The sequence below is a fragment of the Aotus nancymaae genome, unplaced genomic scaffold, assembly GCF_030222135.1.
Source record: "Aotus nancymaae isolate 86718 unplaced genomic scaffold, 86718_ANA_hifiasm-v0.15.2.pri h1tg000014l, whole genome shotgun sequence".
Classification (NCBI taxonomy): Eukaryota; Metazoa; Chordata; class Mammalia; order Primates; family Aotidae; genus Aotus; species Aotus nancymaae.
In genome coordinates this window covers 13,122,711-13,141,250 of record NW_026988425.1, presented here as the reverse complement: position 1 = coordinate 13,141,250, position 18,540 = coordinate 13,122,711, and positions in this window count along the sequence as shown.

Sequence of the window (18,540 nt, the reverse complement as noted above, 5' to 3'; positions counted from 1 at the left end):
AAGCAATAATCATCAAATTAATTAAAAAAAGAAGAAATTGTAATATTGGATAGAAATCCCAAAGCATTCCTAATTATTTTTTTGTAAAAATATATATCACAAAAGTAATAACTTACCTCAAAAGATTTAACAATTTTTAATTTTGAAATGGAACGATATCAGTATTTTCAGTTCAGGGAACTAGCACTATAAAGCCATGTTGGTAAAATATAAAATGTGTAATATGATTTTAACATAATAGTCATTCCTTTTCCCCAAAACATCTAGTGTGAACTTTCCTACACTCTTCTCTCCTATCAAAATGCAAATAGTTTCTTCAAATTGTAGGTAAAATAAAATTTGTATTATGATGTCTTTACTGAATCTTGTGATAAAGTTCTTGTCCATATTTTGCAAACTTGCAGTCTGTATTAGTTTTCACATAATCTTAATTTGTATTCTCTTCTCTTGCTGTATCATATATATCATAGACTCACACATTTTACATATAGCATTTAACATAATTTAACATAATTGGTAACTAGGTAAATGCAAATTTAAAACATAATTAAATATGTTTAAGATATTCAGATTGCAAGAATTTAAACTATTGGTAATTTATACTATTGGCTTTAGGGAATTTGGCATTCTCATATACTCCTACAGAAGACGCAGTTTGAATTAGATAATGGAAAAAACAAAATTTAAACATGTGTTACTGTCTATCTCATGATTCATCTTCTAGCTAGCTATTTTACAGAAATATTTACGCAGGGAAATGTAAACAGATGATCATTTCTGCATATTTCATAATTGTGAAAAAACAAGAAAAATCAAAATAGTCATTGAGAAAGTGTTAAATGAATCATTTTATGTTGACATGCTAAAATACTCAGATGCAAAGAAGGAATAAAAGTGTCTGTACATGTAAACATAAAATTATGTGGACTATATTTTGTTAACAGAAAAAAATGAGCAACCAACATGTAGTCTGATCTGTTTGTGTAAGCCTTTTTAAAGATGCAGCACAGTGGCTGCAAAGTGGAACAGAGTGGAAAAGTGAAAACTTTCCCTTTGTTTTTTTGTTCACTTTATAAACTTGATTGTTTTACCAAAAAATGAAGGCCAATCAACATTTTTGTGCAAACCAGAGCAGAGTGGAAGTTTGTAAAGCATCAGAATAGAAGAGCTTCATTCAGAAACTTAGTAAAAGCATCACAATAAAAATCTTATGTCAGCTAAAGATTGAAGGCTAATCACTGGTCGTCTGGAAAATATCTATCTAGATATCTCTCTCTCTCTCTCTCTCCCCATTCCTATCCATCCATCTCTTTTTCTCTCTATTTTTCTCTCTCAGATTTGTCTTATTAAACCTTAAATTCACTGTCTATTGGATGCTTTAAGCTTTTCTTGTTGATTTATTAGATTTCTCTTAATTTTTGTGATAATTTATATGTACTATAAGTATTTTCACCTAGTATATCAATTTTTTAAATGTTCATGGCCGAACCTGGTAGTTCGTGCCTATAATCCCAGGATTTGGGGAGGCTGAAGCAGGCAGATTGGGTGAGATCAGTAGTTTGAGACCAACCTGGGCAACAACGTGAGACCCCTGGGACTACAGGAGCCTGCCATCATGTGTAACTCATTTTGTATTTTCTAAAAGTTATCTGCACTTGGTGGTGGGTGCCTGTAGTCCTAGCTAGTTGGAAGACTGAGGTGAAAAGATCGCCTGAGCCTCGGAGGCAAAGGTTGCAGTGAACCAAGATCACACCACCGCACTCCAGCCTCAGTGACAGAGTGAGACCCTGTCTCAAGAAAAAAAAAAATGTTAATGATATAATTATTTTTTCAAAATGTTGACTGCTGTTATAATCAAATATATAATACTTTCTCTTTAGTTATTATATTTCTGTTTCTGCTATAATTACATATTTAATATTTTTATATTTGCCCTTAATTGATGTGGTATTTGGTAAATAGCAAAGATGGGATTCTTATACTAATAGTAACATTATGACTACCTACTGTTTTCTATACATTCATTGAATGTGTCATATATCTTACTTTTTAGACTATTTTTACAATGACTTTTACATCTTTTTCATCCCCAATAAAATGTTTTTAGAACACTGTAACTTTAGAGTGTGTTTTACTACCTGGTACATGTAGTAGGCAGAGATCAAAATTAACATGTCTTTCCCCAGTGATTTACTCAAACACCCATGTTGTCCTAAAGGGATTTCGTATGACAATTATTGTCCTAAAGGGATTTTGTATGACAATTATAGTCCTAAATCACCTTACCTTAAAATCAGAGATTATCTTGGTGGATCTAAACACGTGGCATCTTTAAACCTGTGTCTGGAGGTTAAAAAGACAGCCAGAGATTCAGAGCATAAGGAGAATTCAATATGTAATTGCTGGAATGAAAATGTGGGGAAGGGTCTTGTGGCAAGGAACGTGGCAGCCTTTAGGAGTTGAGACCATCTCCAACTAAATAACCAGATAGGAAACAGGGCCCAAAATCCTGTAGTCACAACGAATTGGAATTGATGCTGCCAATATGGGAATGAGCTCTTTGAAAGAGAATTGTTCCTCAAAACCTCCAAATGAGAACTTAGCTTGCTGACATCTTGATTTAAGCCTCATAATCCCATTTGTAGAGAGACAAGGTCTGCTGGAATTCTGACCCACAGAATTGTAAGCTATTGAAGGGTGATATTTTAAGTCATTAAGTTTTCGTGATTTTGGTAGTTTATTGTAATTTGTTAATGCAGTAATAGAAAGCAAACATAGTATGTCAACATCCATTGTGTTATCCTCTTTAGATTTCTATTGGAGTGTGTTATTTCTACCTTTCCTGTAAATATTCTTTCTAGATTTTATGTTTTCTGATGTCACATACAGTTAACTTATATTCTTTAAAGTCTTCCTTTTTTAGGTTGAAATACTTAATTTCGTAAAATTGAAGAATTCCTTTAAAATATTTCCCACCAGCACTTTATTTTCATATTTTGTGTTGTTTTTCTTCCCTTATAATCTAGATTTTGTTCACTAATCAGTTATTTTACTGTTCCTTTGTTCTTTTTCAAATATTGCTTATTATAGTTTTTCATGTTTTCTTTATTAACCTATCATCTGACTTTTATAAACCTATTCTTTTAATAGTTTTTAATATTTTTAACTGAGAAAGTCTAGTTTTAGAATCTTATTTCATTCAATATTATGTCATTAATAAAAACATTTATATCTGTATATTTTTCTCTTATTACCTGTTCACAGATATTCTGATATATAGTAATTTTATAACTACTATTTTCAAAATATTCAGCACTTTCAATTTTTATCTTGTCTTTATGTAAAGATTATCTCTGGAGAAATATGCTTTTGCAGTTTAGCATTTCTGTGAGGTGTATGTGTGTGTGCACTTGATAAAATTAAAAAAAATATCAGGATGGTAATTGTAGTTTTTTCCTAGTCATTGTATCTATTACAACATACCCTTTACTCTTCATTGTTATTAATACGTAATACATTTTAAGTTGTGATTGTTGTATGTGCATTTGGAAAAGAGTTGCATCCTATGTAAAGTCCTTCATACATAGCAATGACATCTCGTTAATTTAGATTCTCTAAATTATTACCTAATACATTATTTGTGGTAGCATTAGCCAATAAAAGCTGAAGCATAATTTTTCTTACATCTTCCGTAGCCTTTGCTTCGTGAATGTTTATGCTATGTTGTGTCATACAAGCATATTCCTGACTATAGGATATTTTAGTTTTGACAATTATAGGAACATTTCCTTTCCCATTTAATGACTTTCCTTAGAATTTAAAGTCTCTGTTGTTACTATTATCATCCATTACTATTGTATTTGTTTGCTATTGATATTTCCATTTTTTTATTTTCAATTATTTTAAAGACTTTTGTTTTAGGTGTAACTTTGGCATGCAGCATATGGTTTTGCTGTGTGATTCAAAAATTCAAGACTATTATTCTAATAAATATGTTAGGATTGGCATGAGAAACATTCAGTTTCAGAATTAATTTTACAGTATTTTAAAATAAAATATTAATTTTAAAGTATTAAATTAATATGTTAATTAATAATTTTAAATTAAAATATTAATTTTAAAGTATTTTAAAATAAAATTCTTTATATATTTTTAAAGTATTTTAAAATAAAATAAAAGTATATTTTAAGGTATTTTAAAATAAAATACTTTAAAATTAATACTTTAAAATTATTTAATTTTAATATTAAATTTTAAACTAAAAATGCTACTCTACTGAACAGCCTTATTGCTGATACGGCAAGAGTTAGTGATCTGAATAGATCAAACCAGCTGCGAATTCTCTAAAGCCAAAACCTAATTCAGAGTGAGCCTTTAACTGTCTTCATTCCTAGGAAGGCTCAAGTTTATACTTTATTTCTTTTGGAGCACATAGATAGCCTATTACATTTCTTCTTAGATCTACAATATCGCCCTCAGTGTGTTGGGTTTTCATTGTTATTCAATTTTGACTCTTTTCTGTGGCATTTATTTATGTTATAACCTTATTTATTTTACATTTATTTATTTTTATTTTATTTTACATTTTTTTAGATCAGCCAATTTAATTTTTCTTTTCTTGTGTTAACCTTTCTTCATAATCCTTATAATTTGGACTCAACATCTAGATTCGTAAAGCACACTCTTTCAAGAATTTTTAATGCATATTTTTGTGTACTTTTTAATTACAATGTTGACCTACTCATAGGAAAATAAAATGTTTCTTATGTTCTAGGTTCATTTTTAATATTCTTTACCCATATTTGGAATACTGATCTAATTTTTTTTTTTTTTTTTTTACACAGAATCTCGTTCTGTTGCCCAGGCTAGAGTTCAACGGTGTGATTTTGGCTCACTGCAACCTCTGCCTCCCAGGTTCAAGTGATTTTCCTGCCTCAGCCTCCTGAGTAGCTGGGACTACAGGTGAGCTCCACCAAGCCTGACTAATTTTTGCTAGTAGAGATGGGGTTTCACCATATTGGTCAGGCTGGTCTTGAACTCCTGATCTTGTGATCGGCCTGCATCGGCTTCCCAAAGTACTGGGATTACAGGCATGAGCCACCGCGCCTGGCCAATTTACATTCTTCTTTATGTGCCTGTATGTCTTCCTGAACCATCTATTTGTGGCAAAATCATTTAGAAAAGAGCAAGTAATTCAGGTTAAGGCATTACTGTGACTTACTCTGAAGCTCTTGTGTCAAGAAGTGTGTGTATACCTATATGTGTATGTGTGTTTGTGTGCATGTGTTATGTGCATGTGTGGATACGTTGTAGCAATTCGCTGACAACAGCTTTTTACGTAAGTCTCTGTCCTTAACAGGCTGTAACTTGCAAAACAAGTCTGTTGGTCTGCTCTGGGAATAATTCATCTGCTGTTCCATGATTTCAAATATCATTCAGGGAGACTACGAGGGTCAGTGCAATTGAGTTTCAAGCATGGGGTTTTTACCTCAGTCTGTGTTTCTTAATTTGGAAAATGCTGTTTTATGCAAGATCTGACTGGGGTTTGGGTTCTCTGATATCCGTTCTGTCTGATCTAATACTCGTTGAACTTGGTAGCTTATCTTCATGCACACTGTGCTTGGGGAATACAGGAGGTTTTAAAAAGTCATTAAAATAGTATTTTTCATTCCTGTTGCTAATTTGCTTTCTTTTCTTTGATTTTGTATTGGTTTAGAGAGTAGAATGAAGGAGAAATAATTTTTATAGATTATAGCATGAATTATATCATCAAAAACAATTTTTTAAATAAATAAGCTTAAACATAAAGTTATATGCTCTGTATTCAGAGCAATAATAATGAAAAACTTGCTTTCGGTATAAAATCCTAGGTATGAAATCTTTATATTTGTGTATACATTTATAAACAAGGATTAAATACATGTTTAATCATGAAATATGTTTTTATTGAATAAAACTGCATTTTATTCAATGTATTTCACAATTCTTAGTCATTATTCATATTTTTTTAAAAAAATTTATACAGATTGACCAATTTTTACCATTGTATCACATTTGCCTTATAATTTATGCTTTTTCTATGCATGCACGTGCACACACACACACACACACACACTCCTTAGAGATATTGTGGCTTTGGATTCAGATCACTGCAATAAAGCAAATAGAGCAATATAGTGAGTCACACAATTTTTTGATTTCCCAGTACATATAAAAGTTATATTTTCACTATACTGGAGTCTATTAAGAGTGAAGTAGCAGTATATCTAAAAAATGCATATACCTTAATTAAAAATGCTTCATTGCTAAAAATTGCAAATCATCAAAGTGTTAAGCTAGAGACAATCTCTTTTGCTGGTGGTGGCTCTTGCCTCAATGTTGGTGGCTGCTGACTGATCAAGGTGGCAGTTGCCGAAGGTTGGGTTGTCTGTGTCAATTTCATTAAAAACAAAATAAAGTTTGCTAAATTGATTGACTCTTCCTTCCATGAAAAATGTATTTGTAGCATTCGATGCCATGTGATAGCATTTTACTTACAGTAGAGCCTCTTTGAAAATTGGAGTTGATTCTTTTCAACCCTGCCACTGTTTTATCAACTAAGTTTATGTAATCTAAATCCTTTGCTTTCATTTCGAATATGTTCATAGCCTCTTCACCAGGAATAGAGTTTGTCTCAAGAAACCACCTTTTTTGCTTATTCACAAGAAGCAACTCCTGTCTATTACAGTGTTATCATGAGATTGTGGCAATAAAGTCACATCTCCAAGCTTCCCTTCTAGATCGAGTTCTCTTGATATTTCTACCCTATCTGCAGTTACTTCCTCCATTGAAGTCTTAACCCCTCAAAGTCACCTCTGAGGATTAGAATCAACTTTCTAACTCCTATTAATGTTGATATTGTGACCTCCTCCCATGAATCCTGAATGTTCTTAGTGGCATCTTAGTGAATCCTTTGCAAAAGGTTTTAATTTACTTTAGCCATATCCATCAGATAATTCACTCTCTATGGCAGGTACAGTCTTAAGTATTTCTTAGATGATGAGATGTGAAAGTCAAAATCACTCCTTGATCCATTAGCCACAGGATGGATGTTGTGTCAGAAGGCATGAAAACAACGTTAGTATCTGCATACACCTTAATCAGAATTCTTAGAGGATTAGGTACGTTGTCAATGAGCAGTGGTGCTTTGAAAGGAATCTTGTCTTCTATGCAGTAGCTCTCAAATAGTAGATCTGAATTTCAAGAAATTCTGCTGTTAAACAGATGTGCTGTCATTCAGGCTTTATTGTTACATTTAGAGAGCAGAGGAAGAGTAAATTTAACATAATTCTTAAGGACTCTAGGATTTTCAGCTTAGGTAAATTAGCAGTGGCTTCAATTTAAACTCACTGACACCCAACAAGAGAGTCAACTTCTCCTTTGAAGCCAGGCATTGATTTCTTGACTGTATCTTGGAAAATACTATATAACATTCTTATTCTAATATAAGGCTATTTCATCTACATTGAAAATCTATTATTTAGGGTAGCCCCTTTCATCAATTATTTTGGCTGGATATTCTGGATAACTTGCTGTACCTTCTACATCAGCACTTGCTGCCAAACCTTGCACTTTTATGTTACGATGATGGCATCTCATGAGCCAACCTCTTACAAGCTTTAAACTTTCTTCTGCAATTCCTTACCTCTCTCAGCCTTCATAGGAATGAAGAGAGTTAAAGACTCACTCCAGATTAGGTTTTGGCTGAGGGGAATGTTGCAGCTGGTTTTATCTATTCAGATCACTAGCTCTTGCCATTTCAGCAATAAGGCTGTTCAGTGGAGTAGCACTTTTAATTTCCTTCAGTAACTTTTCCTTTGCATTTTCAACCTGACTAATTGGCACCAAAAGCCTAGTTTTCAATCTCTCTTGACTTTCAACATGCCTTTCTCGATAAACTTAATCATGTCTAGTTTTTATTTAAAGTCAGAGAAACCTGTGACTCTTCCTTTCACTTGAACACTTAGAGGCTATTTTAGAATTATTCATTTTTCTGATTTTAATATTGTTGTGTCTCAGAGACTATAAAGGCCTCAGGAGGGGGAGACAAATGGGAAACAGGCAGTCAGTGGAACAGTCGGAACACACAGAACGTTTATTGACTGAGTTTGCTCTCTTATATGTGCCTGGATTTATGATGCCTCAAAACAATTATAATTGTAACACCAAAGATCATTGATTATAGATCATCATAACAGCTATAATGAAAATGAAAACATTTAAAATATAGCAAGAATTACCAAAATATGATACAGAGTCAGAAAGCGAGCATGTGCTGTTGGAGAAATGGTGCCAATAGAATTGATTGAAACAGAGTTGCCACAAATCTTCAAGATGTAAAACATATAATATCTGCAAATTTCAGTAAAGCGATATGTAATATAAAATGGTATGCCTGTACCTATAATTTATTTTCCAAATAATTTGGGCCATAGTTAAAGATATGACAATTTTCTCTAAGTAATTTAATATGTATTTCTTAAGAATACGGACATTCCTTCCATTCCAAAGTATAATTATCAAATTTAGGATATTCAGTATCAATGTAAGATTATTATCTGACCCACAGCCCATATTTGAGTTTTTTTCCACATTCTTACTAATGTCCTTATGGCATTTTTTTTTCCTATTCTAATGTGAAACTTAGGTCCATGAGTTGCGTTTAATTGTCAGATATCTTCAAAATATTTTGACATCAATCTATTCTGAGCGATGTTGTTAATCCACATCATTGCCTTTGTAATTTCCTTTGTTAAACTATAACAAATTGTATTTACATTTGTTTGCAAATTTTTAGTAATATTACAAAAAATATTGGTACAAAAACCTTTTCTAAATGTGGACTGTCACCTGGAAAACTATGAAATTGCAGTCATCAGTAGTAATACATACACATATTCAGAGTTTTAAATATTAGAATTTTCCCTCTACAATTTTGATACCAATTTGTACCTCACTAAAAATTGTTTGATATTTTTCTTTTTCCCAATTCTTTATGTCTACAATTTTTTCTTTGTGCTAATATTATGTCGTGAAATGTTATTTTAATTTCATTGATTATTGGAATTGTACTACTTTAGTTTCTGCCATTTTGGATTACCTATTTATATATTTCATTCATTTTTATTTTTATCTTACTGAATTGAATAATTTCTTACTGAATTGAATAATTTCTAGTACAGGCTAGATGTTAGCCTTTATATGTATGGAAATATATTTTTCAATTGTGGACACACTACATCACATTTCATTGAGGAAATGTTGTTGCTTAATGTGCTTACATTCTAACTTAATTGTAAATATTTTCCAACTCACAAAGATTAATCTACCTATTTATGATTTATTGTAAGGTTTTCAAAGTTTTCCTGATAATATTTGGGACTTTGAATATGGAAATTTATATTGTATATGGGTAAAGGTATGGGTCTAATAATTTTTCCACTTGGATAAAAAATTGTCAAGTCTCATTATATTATCCACATTTTCCTCAAAGATTTAGTTATTTTCTCTGTGTCATATATAAAATATTCACATCGATGAGACTATAATGGTCCCATTATACAATCTGAATATTGTATTTGTCTATGATTGTACATACAAGCATTTGTTTGTTTGTTTTGAGATGGAGTTTCAGTCTTGTCGCCCATGCTGGAGTGCAATGGCGTGTTCTCTGCTCACTGAAACCTACACCTCCTAGGTTCAACTGATTCTCCTGCCTCAGCCTCCCAATTAACTGGGATTAGAGGCAACCACCACCACACTTGGCTATTTTTCACATTTTTAGTAGAGACGGGGTTTTGCCATATTGGCCAGGCTGGTCTCAAACCCTGACCTCAGGTGATCCAACCGCCTTGGCCTCCCAAAGTGCTGGGATTACAGGTGTGAGCCACCGTGCCCGGCCACGCATTTTTAATAAAAGCAGTAACAACATACATATCTGTTTTACGTCTACATGTTTCTATATTACTTGGTAATCTACAGTTGCAAATTTTCAATTCATAACTTCAAATTTAATTTATAATAGTCTTTGTTAAAGTAAATTTTAATAACCCATAGCTATTTTCATTACTACACTAATTGCTTTAGAAAAGCTTAGTGTTGTTTTTCTCTGTAGGTCATTTTGAATGTTATCTTGGTGTTTAATATATCATTGTTAACTGTTTTAACACAGTGAATGTGACAAGATATAAGTGAACTATAGTATCTCCACAGGAATATCTCCATTTCATTTTTCCATTTCTAACTAAATTCAGTTACTATTAAATTGCCTACTGATGATTTCATTTAATTTGTTTTTGTAATTTCTCTAGGAGTTGAAACATGCATTATATTTTATTTAGATTTGTAAAGAACCTGGAAAACAAAGGGTTTCATAGTAGTCACCAGTAAGTCTTTGGTGGGGATCTGTAAGAGAGTATTTTTATGTAAAATAGACAGTCATCTGTGTTAAATTGTGCCTGCCCAGTAATAAGAACATAGGTTTTGAAAATTCTAAAAAAGTCCTTGAATTATCATAGTGTTCTATTACCTGTCAGGAGTTTGACCAAGTCGAGTAGTACACATACCATGGAGACTTAACATCACGGCAACTTGGAATATGTCATACTGATATTAACTTGGAAAATCAAAATCGCAGTTAAGTAGAGAATCTTTTGTTCTCTTCTCTTACTTTCTCCTAAACAAACGTAGTATCTCGCTCTGTTTTTAGCCACCTAAAGCTGTGGATGGAGTGACAATAAGCACCCTTGTGGCTACCATGGCTACAACTGTGCTGGGTCAGAATTGAAGTTAGCACAACACTGGATTTTGCCCAAGGCGTGCTATAAACAACTCCCCGGCTAATGCCTCTGTTGGCTCAAGGCCTTGGGGCTCTAGGGCCAGAAAGTGGCAAAGCCAGCTATGTCTATGTCCTTCCCTTTGGGGCAGAGAGTTTCCCCAGTCCTGAATGGATTGAAATACCGACTGGGAGTCAGGGACAAGAGTCAAAAACCTTAGAAGTCCACCTGGTGTTCTGTTTTGTCATGTGCAGTCCTTCACATTGTCAAATGCAGCCCTTCCCACTCCTCCTGCCCCCTTCCAAGGGCAGAGAAACCTCACCCCATAGCCAGCACCAGCACGGCCATGAGTACTGCCAGACTACTGATGATGGTCCCTTAAGACCCAAGGGTGCTCAAGTCAGCTTGTGGTGAATGCTTCCTGGCTCGAGACTCATTCTTCGGGATAGTGGCCTCTCCTCTTGTCCAGGGCAGGTCCAGAAATGCCATCCAAGAGTCAAGTCCTGGAACTGGGGATCCTAAGAGTCCACTTAGTGCTCTTCTTCTTGTGGCTGTGCTGGTACCTAAGGTGCAGGACAAGGAGCCCTTTACTTCTCCTTCTGCTTTTCTCCAGCAGAAGGGATTCTTTTCCATAGCTAAAAGAGCTGATAGTGTGCTGAGTCTCCCCTGAAGCCAGCAATTCTGAGGCTCACCCAAGGCTCTTGATGTAGTAACCAAGTATTGCTGCTGATTATTCAGGATCCAAGGGCTCTTTACTTAGTAGGTCGCCAGGTTTGCAGGAACTAAGGTTTGGAGAGTTGGAAATGTCAATTTCCCTCCTGCTAGGGCTGGTTTAAATGCTCCCTCCATGATGGGCATCAACTGAGTTTGGTCTGGTTTTCCTTTCTTCTCTAACAGGACAGCGCTGAGTTCAACGCCTTGCACTTGCTGTGTTCTCTCTGCCTCCAGTGCCCAGAGATGCTCTCTGTATCATGCTGCCACATGCCGGGGGTGTGGAGAGGGATGCCATTTGTGATTCAAGACTGTCTTTTCTCTCTCAGTGCCTCTGTCAGGGATATGAAGTTAAAACCAGGTGCTACGACTGCTCACCTGATTTGGGCTCTTAGAAAGGTGTTTTTACTTTGTAGATAGTTGTTCACTTGATGTCCTTGTCAGGGGTATTATTAGTAGAACCTTCTATTCTGCCATCTTATTCCCAAATTTCTGTCTGTTTCCTTCCATATCAGCCATTTCAAATATATATATGTATATATTTCTTTATACAGACACATGCTTGCATCTTGTATCATATTTCTTCTTCATAGAGAGTGACTTTTAAAATCTCTTGTTGGGTAGTTTTGATAGAAATGAAATCTCTCAGATTGTTTTAGAAAAAATATGTGATTTCTCTTTTATTTTTGAAAGAGTTTTGCTGCATTCAGAATTTCTATAGGGAGTGTTTTGATTTTAGTTCTTTAAAGGTATCATCCCATTGTCTTCTGGATTTCAGGTGTCTGACAAGCAATGGGCTTCAAGTCTTCTCTTTTCCTCTACAATGTGTATTTCTTTATGCTTTTTAATTGTCAAATAATATTTATTTGTTTAATTTTCTTTAATTTTTAATTTTTGTGTAAGCCTATATCTCTTTAGAGTACATGAGACACTTAGGCATTTTCTTTATTTTCTGGTTTATCTTTGGTTTTGAGCAGTTTGAAAATTATGCTTGTAGATCTGGGATTTTTTTTTCTGATTTTTTATTATTTGTTTTTCCATTTATCCTGCTTGGAGTTCTCTGAGATCCTTGTATATGTGGCTTGTTATATTTTAATACTTTTCAGGAGTCTCAGCAATTATCTCTTCAAATATTTATCTGGTCTTTTTTTCTTTCCTCTTGTTCTGTAATTCCATTTATATGTATTTTACAATGTTGGCCTTGTCTTAGAACTATTACAGCATCTGCTGTTTTTAATTTTTATACTCTATAGTATTTTTACTCTATGTTTATAGTATTTCATTTTAGATTATTGCAGTTGACCTATGTTCAAGTTTACTGATCTTTCCTCCGATACGTAAAGTTAACTGATGCCTGCCAATGGCATTAATCATCAGTTACCATTTTGCTGCCGATGTTGCTTTTATTTTTGCTCTCAAATAGCATTTTTATTTAATTGTTTCTTGTACTTCCGGTCTTCCCAGTGAAATCCCCCACATGTTTATGCGTTATTTTCTACCTTATTACTAGAGTCTTCAGCTCATTAATCATAATTAATTTAAATTTCCTGTGTGATCATTCCACCTGTGAGCCTTCTCTGACTGTGCTGCTGTTGAATGTTTTGTCACTTCACAGGGGGTTGTACCTCACCGCCACCACCCTTGCTCTTTCATGTGTCACTTAATTGTTTAGTGAAGGCTAGGTGTCACGCATAAAAGATTCAAGACTGAGATAAGTAATATTTGTGCCCTGAATTGATCATAACTTTTCTTATGCTAGAATGTTAGTATGAGGGTTGATTCCAATTAGTCAGTAGTTGGTGTTTGGGTTTTGCAATTGCTATTGTTACCTTTAGTGAATCAGCAGCTTTATAATTCTCTAGGCTTATTTTGTAGTTGGCGTCATAGCTGAAAGTACCAGCACTGTACCTTCATCTACTGGCCTTGACTCTGTGCCTGTATCCTTTGTAGGGACATGGATGAACCTGGAAGCCATCATTCTCAGCAAATCGACACAAGAACAGAAAATCAAACACTGCCTGTTCTCACTCATCGGTGGGTGAACAATTAGACCACATGGACACAGGGACGGGAACATCACACACTGGGGTCTGTCGGCGGGAAATAGGGGAGGGACAGCAGGGAGTGGGGAGTTGGGGAGAGATAGCATGGGGAGAAATGCCAGATATAGGTGATGGGGAGGAAGGCAGCAAATCACACTGCTGTGTGTGTACCTGTGCAACAATCTTGCATCTTCTTCACATGTACCCCAAACCTAAAATGCAATTTAAAAAAAAAAGAAGCTCCACAAAAAAATACATATTATGTATTTACTTTTGATGATATAACTATATTAATTATTATAACCATTATAATCAATAATAAATATTTCACTGTGACAAGTGTAAAAAACAAGGAGTCTCTAGTCACACTTTTGTTCCTTTTTTAGTAGTAGACCATTGTTGCTGATTACTCAGTACTTCCTGTTCTACTTTTGGGTGCTTGAGGTGGATGGGTGGGTGAGAGCTCAGTCTCCTAGGAACACCCTGTATCCATGGGATCAGTCCATAAAGTTTCTTCATTGATTTGCTCTCTTTCCATGGCAGCCAAACTCTACCTTGTATCTTTAGTGAGTATTTTTCCAAAATGGGGTCCCTGTTCTTTTTTTAGGAGTATTACACATGTCTGTTATCAAGGTATCCACTGAGCCTTTTTCCTTTTTTTTTGCCCAGAACTATCTGTATTCCCTCCCCTGTGTACAAGGAGTTTTTACTGATCATTTTTTAACTTTCCTAGCCACAGTGCATCTTCATCTATGTCCTAGAGCAGGAGGCATTTCTATCCTTCCTCCATGACTCAAGGCTTTTATTTCATAGTGTAGAAGAGTCTAGGTGAGCTTTCTGTCTTTCCTCCACTGGTACTTTCTTCCTTACTTCTATACATGGACCTTGAAAGGCTTTCTCTGGTTTTCCTTCTAACTGAATCTTCCTCGTAAGCATCCTGCACAGGTGTGTGGAAAAGAGCCCATGATTAGGTATAATTTATTTTTTTATGTTGTGGCTTCCAGGAGGATCTCTATTCCCAAAGAAAAACCTAGGTCCAAAACAAAAGTAACAAAGGCTTTTTATTCATCAAGTTGCATTAGAAGAAACCATCTGCTCTATCATTCATTTCAGCAAATGTTCAAAGATGTTAGAAAGGAGTGTAAGTTTTATAGAGAAAAAGGAGGGTACACTGAGACAGTCTCTGCTGGCAAACATTCCATTAACACAGGGTTTTATAAAGCTAGTGAGACTTTGGTGGTCTGTAATGAAGCACATGGGTAGTTTCAGGATATTTTGAAATAGGAAGGATTGCTGCTAATGCAGGCAAAGCTTTCTGTGGCTGCCTATGTTCTGGCACAAGTCAATGGAGTTCATTTCTATAGATAGACTGCCATGATTGTCTTTATGAATGCTGAATTCTATGGTAAGTGGCTTCACATTTACTCACACTCAGCTTTCAACAGGTTTTTGAAGGTTCTTGCTAAGATCTTATCGATTTGTGTAAGTCTAGTCATCACTTCCTCTTGTGGTCTCCAGGAGTTGAGCCAGAACTAGTTTATTTCTCATTGGAAAGTCCTTTTTCTTAGATTTTAGGAAATTTGAAACTGGCTCTTGATGGTTGGAAGAAAGTAATAATTATTTACATCATCTGAATTTTTTTTTTTGCTTTTAGGGTGAAAGCAACATTATTCTCAGCTTTCTGCATTCAAAATGCAGGTGGGACCACACAATTGAATTACAAACACTACATCACATAGAATAAGATAACCAAAGTTATAGCACAAGTAAATATTTTTAGGATTGAGTTTTACAAAGAAATCTTTGATAGAAAATAAAAATGAAAATGATACAATTTTATTCTGGCTCAATGAACAGGACAAGTGCCTGACAAAGTGAATTCACATGGATAATTATCCTTTTGCCAAGTTAGGAAAAAGAAAAGAAAAGAGAAAACCAAACCAAAGCAATATAAACACTTTTAGGAAAATAACAAACTTGCACACATCTCATGTATCTTTCTATTTCCAACCAAGAAATGTTAAATAAATGTCAAATGCAAATGTAACTGTAATATTAAGGAAACATGATTTTAGGAAAGCTTTTATTAAATATCCACAGTTAAAATTATTCTTCCCCTTTGAGGAGATTTTACCAGAAATCTCAAAGTGATAACAGTATAATAGAAAAATGTCCAAATTATATCTTCATCTTCTTTCATGAAAATAATCATTCTCAAAATAGCTCTTTAGAAGTCCTAGAAAAAGAAGAGTAATCATGATAGCAACTTAGCTAGTAATGTAGTTCTTATTAAAGATTCTCTAGATTTGTTACAGGTTATTTATCAGCTTCTTAAAGTCATAGCCTCTAAAAATAGGGTGGAAAAGCTTTTACTTATCTGTTATAACATGTGAAAATGGTTAAAATAACTTTTGGACTTTTGACTATACTTGGTAGGTACATTTATGGTGACTTGAAACATACCAATGATAATCATGAACGAAAAGGAGAGACACAAACTCATACGTACACATTTGAATACATTTTGCTATTATTATTTTCAGCTAGCTGTTATCTGTTAGATCAATTAAGAAAAAGAAAACTTATTTATTCTCTGATGCTCTTTATTTCTTTATGTAGATCTGAATTTCTGATGTATATAATTTTCTTTCTCTTAACAGACTCTTTTAAATTTCTTTCAAGGCAGGTCTACTGGTGACTAATTCTGTTTTTGTTTTTTCTCAGGAATGCTTTCCTCTCCATTTTTAAAGGATAATTTCACAGGAAACAGAATTTTAAGTTGGTGAATATTTTTCTCTCAAAACGTGAAATATTTTACTCCACTCTGTTCTTGTTTGTGTGGCTTCTAAGGAAAACTCAGCTGTATTTCTTATCTTTGCTCTTCTATGGTTTAAGGTATCCCACCCCACACCCTGTGGCTTCTTTAAAGTTTTCCATGTCTTTTAAGCTTTTTGCAATTTGAATATGACATGCTTAAGTCTCATTTTTTGGCCTATAGTCTGCCTGGTGTTCTTTGATTTTCATGAAGCTGTGGATTGGTGTCTGAAATTGATTTGGGAAAATTCTTAGTAATTATTGCTTCAAATATTGCTTATTTATTCTAGTATTTCACTAAAACATGTTACACTTTTTGTAATTGTCACACAGTTTTTTGGATACTTTGTTTTATCTGTTTCTTTCTTGGTTTGTTTTTCTTTTTAGTTTTAAAGTCTCTATTAACATATCTCAAGGCTCAGAGGTTTATTCCTCACTCATATCCAGTCTAAAACTGAGTCCCACGAAAGGCATTCTTTATTTCTTTTACAGTGATTTCTTTTTACTTCTAGCATTTTATTTTGACTCTTTCTCAGAATTTCCATCTGTCTTTTTACCATTCCCATGCTTGCATGTTGCCTACTTTTTCCATAACAGCTTTCGGCATATTAATTATAGTTGTTTTAAATTTATGGACTGGTAATTCCACCACCCCTGCCATGTCTGAGTGTGGTTCTGATGCTTGCTCAGCCTTTCCAATCTCTGTGTGTGTGCGTGTGTGTGTTTGCCTTTTAGTATGACTTGTAATATTTGGTTGAAAGAGGGGGATGCTATACTGGGTAAAAGGAACTCTGATATACAGGTCTTTAGCGATGTGGTGGTGAAATGTGTGGGAACAAGTATCTACTGTAGTCTTATGACTCAATCTTAGTATATTATGAGCCCATGCTCCTGGGCTATGAACATCACAAGTAATTCTCAACCTCCCCCATTCTCACCCCAATCCTTAGTTGGGTTCCCATGGGTGCTTCTGCTCAGGTAAGGACAAGATGTCTAGAGTGGGCTTAAGTTGAGTATTTCATTTCTCCCGGATCAAACAAGTTCTGATAAAACCACAATAGGTTAGGCTCTAGTCGTTTCTTTTTAGAGGAAGCCTTTTCAATGATAATAAACTAAGTGTATACATTGCACATCTATCAAAATATAGAAACATATACATATATGACATAAATATATATATTATGTATATATATGTAGACATATACACCTACTATGTACCCACAAAAATAAAAAATAAAAAAAGAATTGCTAAACAAAAGAATAATAGTATCCTGGCTTATTTAACCATGATTGCCTTTTGTTTTTACCTGATGAAAGCATAACAATTTTTCTTGATATTTACTTTGGGAAACTGGTAGAGTTGCTGTAGGTAAATTAAAAGTGTAAGGCTCCTTTTAGCTAGGCTCTTCTGGGGGTTTTAACTCTCTCAGGCTTGTCCACAGTAAGCTGATAGAAATTCATCAATTACTATTCTGATTTTCCTACCCCAGCCCTGGTTCCCATGAGTGTTTCTGCTTAGGTAAGTAATAATCCTCTCAATGCAATGGTCTGTCTCTCCAGTTTGGGGGCATCAGCTTGCCCTGTGCCCTCATTTGACCTTCATTTTCATTTCACTGATGGATCTAGGAAGAAGTGTTGATTCTTCAGCCTTTCAGCTTTATACCAGTTGCTAGAATGAAGACTTTCAAGTTTCTTGCATGCTGGGCCACAAACCAGAAGTACTGCATAATTTTTTTTTTTTTTTTTGAGACAGAGTTTCGCTCTTGTTACCCAGGCTGGAGTGCAATGGCGCAATCTCAGCTCGGCGCAATCTCAGCTCATCGCAACCTCCGCCTCCTGGGTTCAGGCAATTCACCTGCCTCAGCTTCCCGAGTAGCCGGGATTACAGGCACGTGCAACTATGCCCAGCTAATGTTTTGTATTTTTAGTAGAGACGGGGTTTCACCATGTTGACCAGGTTGGTCTCGATCTCTTGACCTCGTGATCCACCCGTCTCGGCCTCCCAAAGTGCTGGGATTACAGGCGTGAGCCACCGCGCCCGGCATGATTTTCTTTTAAATACGTAAATTCCAAACATTGGATGGAACAACTTATTTTAAAAAAATCAAACTAAGGCAAACAACCAAAGTCCGCCCAGTATGTATTGTATATGATCAAGT